The sequence below is a fragment of the Malurus melanocephalus genome, unplaced genomic scaffold, assembly GCF_030028575.1.
Source record: "Malurus melanocephalus ecotype Western Australia unplaced genomic scaffold, MMel_1.1 scaffold_148, whole genome shotgun sequence".
Classification (NCBI taxonomy): Eukaryota; Metazoa; Chordata; class Aves; order Passeriformes; family Maluridae; genus Malurus; species Malurus melanocephalus.
The window spans coordinates 1,360,274-1,367,120 of record NW_026623380.1 but is presented as its reverse complement, the minus strand read 5'-3'; the positions used below and the strand labels follow the sequence as shown (position 1 = coordinate 1,367,120).

At 37.5% G+C, this 6,847-nt stretch overlaps 1 protein-coding gene across 3 annotated transcripts in view; it reads right to left on the bottom strand.

Annotated features, from left to right (window-relative positions):
• Nucleotides 1-6,847, bottom strand: part of PCDH9 (protocadherin 9) — a 663,031-nt gene that overhangs the window by 233,499 nt on the left and 422,685 nt on the right. The gene's annotated exons all lie outside the window — the stretch shown is intronic.

Here is a 6,847-nt window from a genome sequence, read left to right as displayed (position 1 = left end):
TTTGGCTTTTGTTTAGATGGGAGATGTTGATGGATGGGAGAGCCAAATCTCAAAGGTCTATATATGCTCAGCAGTGAAGTAAGCTTCTTATAAGACATTGATCAGTGGAAAATTAGGTATATTTCTCATAATTTTCAAAGCATCATCTAAAAAAAAACCTCTCTCTGAGAAGCAGAAACCATTGGAAATTATGTTATGAAAAGCAAATGACATCTGAAAATTTAATAAGTATATATTTCTGAGGTTAAAATCTGTGCTAACACTATTCAAACTGAAAAAAAAAAAACAAAAAAAACACATCAATCAAGCTAAACAAACTCATAAAAATACTTATCATCTTTCAGGAATAGTAGAACAAATAAATAGCTATCTATAAGGATATTTAGCTAATAGCAGTTATGCATGTAAAATGGATAATCAGGATTGACAATATATCTATGAAATCACAGTGGTCAGCAAAAAACCACAGAATGCAATGACAAAACAGTCATCACTTTGATAAGAGAAATAAAAATAAAACAGCACAGAGTTTGTACAAAAGAACACAGGGATTGAGAGGTAGAATTGCACATTTTACTGAACTTCTTAAAACAAGTAACCTGTAGCCATATCAAAAGGAAAAAAAAAAAAAAAACAAGCAATATGAAACAACCTTCCAATTTACACTTAGATTAGTTGACTACTATTGATTTTAAACATCTCTCATCTGGAGAAATAATCTGACTTTTGAATTGTGGCCACTGAATGATACAGCGATTCCCCAAGAGCTTCAGAGCTGATAGCACCGCAGCAAATTGTTTAGCAACCATGACTGTTGGATTCATGAAAGGAATATTACAGGTCTTCACGGATCAAAATACTGCATCTTTGAAGGATCGGAAACAACTGGTTTAAGAGTATCTCAAGAGAGTGGTTAAGTTAAGCATATCTTCCCACAAGAACAAGTTTCAGCAGCTTCAGTGGTCTGGTTTGCTAGATTAGYTCATGATAGAGATTCACAAAGTTTGTCTTAAGCTTAATAACTGTTTAGTTAATGATTACTTCTTACCAATATTAGTCATCCAAAATTTATGGGGTACATCTAAACTAAAAATTCAATATTTCTACAGAGCCAGAAGAGAAAGAAACATCAGGAAAATACTACAACAGGTATCTTCCACTAGCTAACACTTTTGAAAGTACTTAAAATCAGGTGCCCTGTATCCATCCTGAGAACACATCAGGTCCCAACTTTCCTTTCTTTTTTCCCYCTTTTTCATTTTTTTTTAAATGAGAAAAATCTCAAGTTAATAGTAYTAACTGTATGTTTGCTTATTTAAGACTGTTTGTTAATGGTAATTGCTACAATTTTATATGATGATCAATATAATCTACCAGGTTTCTTTTTATTCGTCTCCCTTGGGTGGACATAGTTGATTAAACCAACTTTAGATTACTGTGTTATTCAGCATAGAAATAAATGTAATACTATTTGCTCTCGGCTGTGATTTTATAATTAGTATTTTGCTTTTAAGTTCTTTTTCTAGCTTTAGGATTAGAATCCAGCTGTAGAAAACTAAATAGATCCTCTGAGTCATCGGGCTGTATTCATTACATCAACAGAGAACCTAACTCTATATATGTCACTAAGAAAAACTTTTGCCTCACACTTTGTTTCCTTTTGTTACAACTTTTTTTTTTCTTTTTTTCTGGAACTACCACTCTGAACAATTTTTAATCACTAGCAGGCTCTTTTCCTTCAATATAAGCAAAACAGAAATGTATCTAACTACACAATTTAAAATCTTCTCTTTCTGCATCTGTTTTTCCAAATTAAGAACTTATGCCACTAGTGAAGTCAGCAAAAGGCAAACTGTCGTGGTGCATCCTCCCCACCCCCACCTCCTCCCCAGGTCACACWATGATCTCAACAAGGGAGATTGCTTTCATTTCTTTTAAACCTAGAAGACTCCATGAGAAGACATGAATGACTGAGGAAATTAAATCCTAAAATAGGGAGGAGATGACAAATTCAGTTTTAGGATCTGCAAAATAATTAAACTGCAATAATTAGCCACCTAAATAAACAGAAAARATAGATAACTACAAAGATGTCCTATTTCATGAGTTACACAGTAAAAATACTGATCTTGGGTAACAAAAAATCCTCATACTAACCAAAATCTGCTCTGACTCTATATAGACAGTGAAAGGGACAAGTCAGCCAGTAAAATGACACAGGCCTAACATTAATACTGGCAACTTCTTAGCTGATAGTACTATCGAATTTTAAATGCATACTTTAAAAGATTGGAGAAAAGTATATTGTCTTGCCTTTCTGAGCCATTGTAGCAGGGTGATCTGCCTTGGAATGTGGTCAAACTCAAATATTTTGCATGCTATCAGTGGTGGGCTAGAGGCAATGTCGTGCTAGTTTTGGCACTGAATTATGCTAAAAGCAGTCTGGCTCACCAACTCCAAGTTAAGATCCTGATAGTGAGGMAAAGATTTGTCACATAAGCTCCTAAGGAGACCTGCATACATATGGCTGGCAGATCAACCATTATACATTGTAAAAGTCCAGTCCACYTTCATGTGGTTGGGTCCCTCTCATATTTCTTCTCAGAGTGTGAGTATGAAGTTTTCTCCSTTGAAGTGGGGAAGCCCCTTCCAGGGCACTCCTCGAGGCTGTGTGAAAGAGATCTGCCCATGAGCACTGGTGTGGGATGTCACATCGATCTCTACTCAGTAATTGTTTCTTTTTGCTAGCTTTATATAATTGCTTTGATATAGTGCATTATACCTATTCTATACACTGCTAGTAGTTTTAGCTTTTATACTCTGTAGTATATAACTCTGATTAAGATCTTTTGTCTAATCATTTGTCATATAAATAATAAATTAATTCACCTTTATATACATTTATCTGATTTGCCATCATTAATACTGTAGGACAAAGTTACTTGAACCATTGACAAAGTCTGGGGCTAAGATTGGATCCAGTTGTACCTAAATTCCTCACTGAGGAGTTTAGAAAGCAAGGGAGCCTCTCTGCACCCCATGACTCAACAGCAGAGCTTTTCTAATAAACTTTCTCAGAAGTTCCCATTTTTACCCAYGATAGCCACCCATCAAGGAACTCACAAATCATCATAAAGGATTACGAAAACATCTGAGGGTCATGTTAACAGTTTCCAGAGATGATGGAGGGACAACATGCAGCTCATAAAGAAACTTTAGATTAAGCTGTGCCATCAAAACAAAGAGGAGAACAAGCTTTCTGCAAAAAGAGACTCAAAGCAAATGCGTAAGCTTAGGCATAACAGTAATTGCAAGGAAAGACTATCCTCAGCTACTGAGAGGTTATGACAACGTTAAGGAATGTGATTTGTGGCCATTACCTTCCCTGCGATCCGGAACGCTCCTGCCTGGCTGCTGGAAACAGCCTGGCATCTCTGCAGTAGAAACCCTGCTGCTGTACCAAAGCTGAGCATGTATCCCAGACACACACATGGACACCGATTTAGCCACAGCTGTGGCTACACAGATGGCTCCAGGCAAGACTCTGCCCCAGCAGCCCCTACATTAAGGATTCACACCAGGCACAGGCACACAGGGACACATCACCTCCTCCTCTTGGGATGCCGGAGGCAGAAAGTCACAGGTGCAGCACACAGCACACTCTACAGGTTCACAGACACCTTTACAGATCTCCCTAGCACCAGCACAGTCCCTCTGCCTGTCCATCCCCTGTCCAGACCACGGTCCTCCTCATCAACCCCACAGGTTCCCAGCTCACCAGCCAGTCCCACTGGGTGCCTGCTGCTCCCATGCAGCACTCACACACTTGTCCCACTGGCAGGCCACATTCAGGGTCCTCCAAATACCAGCATTGTCCCATTGCCTTCCAGATACTTCCACCCAGACCCAGGGCCTCCTACTCCTAGTGGTCCAGCATGGAGTTTGCCAGGGAATCCACACAAACACCATGCACAGCTGGCTTGGGCAAGGTACACAAACTCTCCCCCAGAAATTGGTATTTGGCACATGGGCTGTGACACACAATCCACATCCAGCACTGAGCCCCTCACTGAGGGTACACTGGATTTCTTGTCTCCAAAACAGTAGAGAGAGACTCTTCTTTCACAAGAAAATCCAGCATGCTTAGACTATGTTTGTGTTTATCTACTCTCTTGTGCAACCGAATGCAGCTTTGAATACTTTTTACCTAAAGACAGAATCTAGTTATTCTGAGTAATAAGGTTTATAGTTGGTACAACTCTGGGACTAATGATAACAAGTAATTACAATTTTAATTCTGCTACAACATACGTGGGATTATATACAGCATGAAGTAAGGCTCAGGTCCCATTGCTTGGCCAAAATTCACATCTAAAATCCGTGACATATTCAATCATGAACAAACATTTGGTGGGGGGGGGAATAGGGATTTTCTCCAGGTCCTGAAAAGAATCCAGTCCTTATTTTTAATCAGGAAATATCACATCACTGTTATGTGAAACCCAAACCTGAAAGGAGAATTCAGTCAAAGCAAAATAATTTTAACCTGTGTCATGGTAATTTCAACATATAATTCAGAGCAATTTGACTCAATGGGATTTTGAACCTGGGCTGAGTTTAAAATTCAGGAAAACAATTAGTATCATTTTTCTGGAATAACTGAACTTTAATCACCTATTGCAGCAAATTCTTTAAAGGTCCTCTAGGTGAAACATGACTTCACACCCACAAGAGATACATCATCTCAGATGGTGATAATGGATAGCAAATTCCTGTGATGAAAATAGGGCAGTTCAATCCTAAAAACACTTTTTTCCCCCCTGTTTTCAGACYAGGTGGTCAGCAAGCCAACACTTTTTTTAACACAGTAACAACCAAAATTATGTCAGATCAAAGACACATGAAACTAGACCTGGCTTCCTTTTCCCTGCTACAACAAAGTCAAATAGSCACCTAGCACATTCTAACAACTGCAATTTGTGAAATTACTGAATATAAGTAATAGYTGTGGTACTTGAAAATGCCAATAAAAATAGCAACAAAAACTCTTATGTGGAGATGAGGAATGGATGGCAGAGGGTAGGGATATTATTTTCTTACTGATCAAGTACAGAAAAGTAGAACCTGTGCTTGACATTGCATATTGCACTTTTCTTCATTACAATACTCTGAGATACTAAAACCACTTAAAAATACATTTGTGTTGCAGYTTGTCATTTTTCCTCCCACACATTCTCCTGTTCTATTTTTCTCATTCCTTCTTAATATGAGRAATTCAATGGTGCCCAATGACAGAGCAGGTAATCATGGGCACAAAGTGAAACACGGGAAGTTCTGAACATAGGAGACTTTTTTTACAGGGAGGGTGACTGAGGACTGGTACAAGTGATCTAGACAGGCTATGTCATCTCCCTCCTTGGGAGTATTCAAAAGCCATCTGGACACAGTTCTYGGAGCTGTAATTATCCCTGCTTGACCAGGGGATTGACTAGACACCCTCCAGAGGCCCTATCCAGCCTCAGCCTCATTCTGTAATTCTGTGACTGTCAATTGTAACTGAGAATAACAGAAAATCTGGAAGTATTTTGATCAACTTTACATTTTTCCAGAGTGAAAACGTAATTTTGTACCTGAAGTACTTATTTTTGACAATCTTAGCTGTATAAAATGTATTCTGACACCTTAATTTGTAATTTCATCCCATACAAATCTATGGCTCTGGAAAAGTTTCATAGACTATTATATTTACAATCTTGAAATCCGTACTTAAGCAAATGAATTGCTGGAAATTGTACCTCAGCACTGATTTCTAGRAAAGGTAAGCCAATACTAGTGAGGTTTGGGCACTACTCACGAGACTAAGCTTTTTTTGCTGCAGCCCTGCTTTCCCAGACACACTCATACACAGGTATAAAGTGGGATGCAAATAATGTAAGGTATTTTGTTGACCTGAGTGCTAAAAGTCTGAAGTACAGGAAAAAATACGCTATGTGATATTGAGTGTTTGAAATGTCCTGTGGCAGATAAGTTATAAGCGGTGTTGGAAACAGAACTTTAATGTAGGAAGTATAAGCGCTAGGTTTYAAAATTGTACTATTTTTTCTATTGTACACTAGCTTCTAAAGTGCATTTTATTTCCAATTATGTGCTTGAATCATACAGCAAGTTACAGAAATCAGCATTAAGAAGAGATTTTGTGTCTTTTATTCCAAAAACCAAACCTTCATGCTTTGTACAGCTATTGTATTGTTTTTGCTAATCAGGGATCCCAGAAATAATTATACTATTGTTCCACTGCTGAATGTCTCACAGGGACAAATTTGGCTACAGATCCTATCCATTGTTATAAACCAAGCTGTAATTAAAAAAACATTTCTACGCTGGGTAGTTGGAAATAGAACCTGCTGAATTTTAACCAGCTGAGTTGCATTTTGCATTTACAAATCAGGTACTTTAAACTTYTTGACTCAATACAGTTGTGAATTAAAAGCCTTGATTTCTCTCCTTGATTTTCCAGACAGGGAGAAGCTACTAAAACATCCAGTTCACAGCAAGTTAAATTAAATTTTACAGAATAGTATTTAAGTTTGTATATCAGAAGATATATTCAAGCGTGACATGTTTTTAATTGTCGTTGATATATTTTATTTCAGATATGGTGATTTTGCACCAACAAAAACTATTTCCCTTTCTTTTCTGAACTATTAAGGTATACTTTGGGTTAAGATGACAAAGAAATATTATTAAGGAAAAACAATGTCAAAGAAAATATTCTAGGAATATTTTCCTTATGGAAAGATTGCTGATATGAAGGCTTTAAAGAGAAATTAAAAAAAAAAAAAAAAAA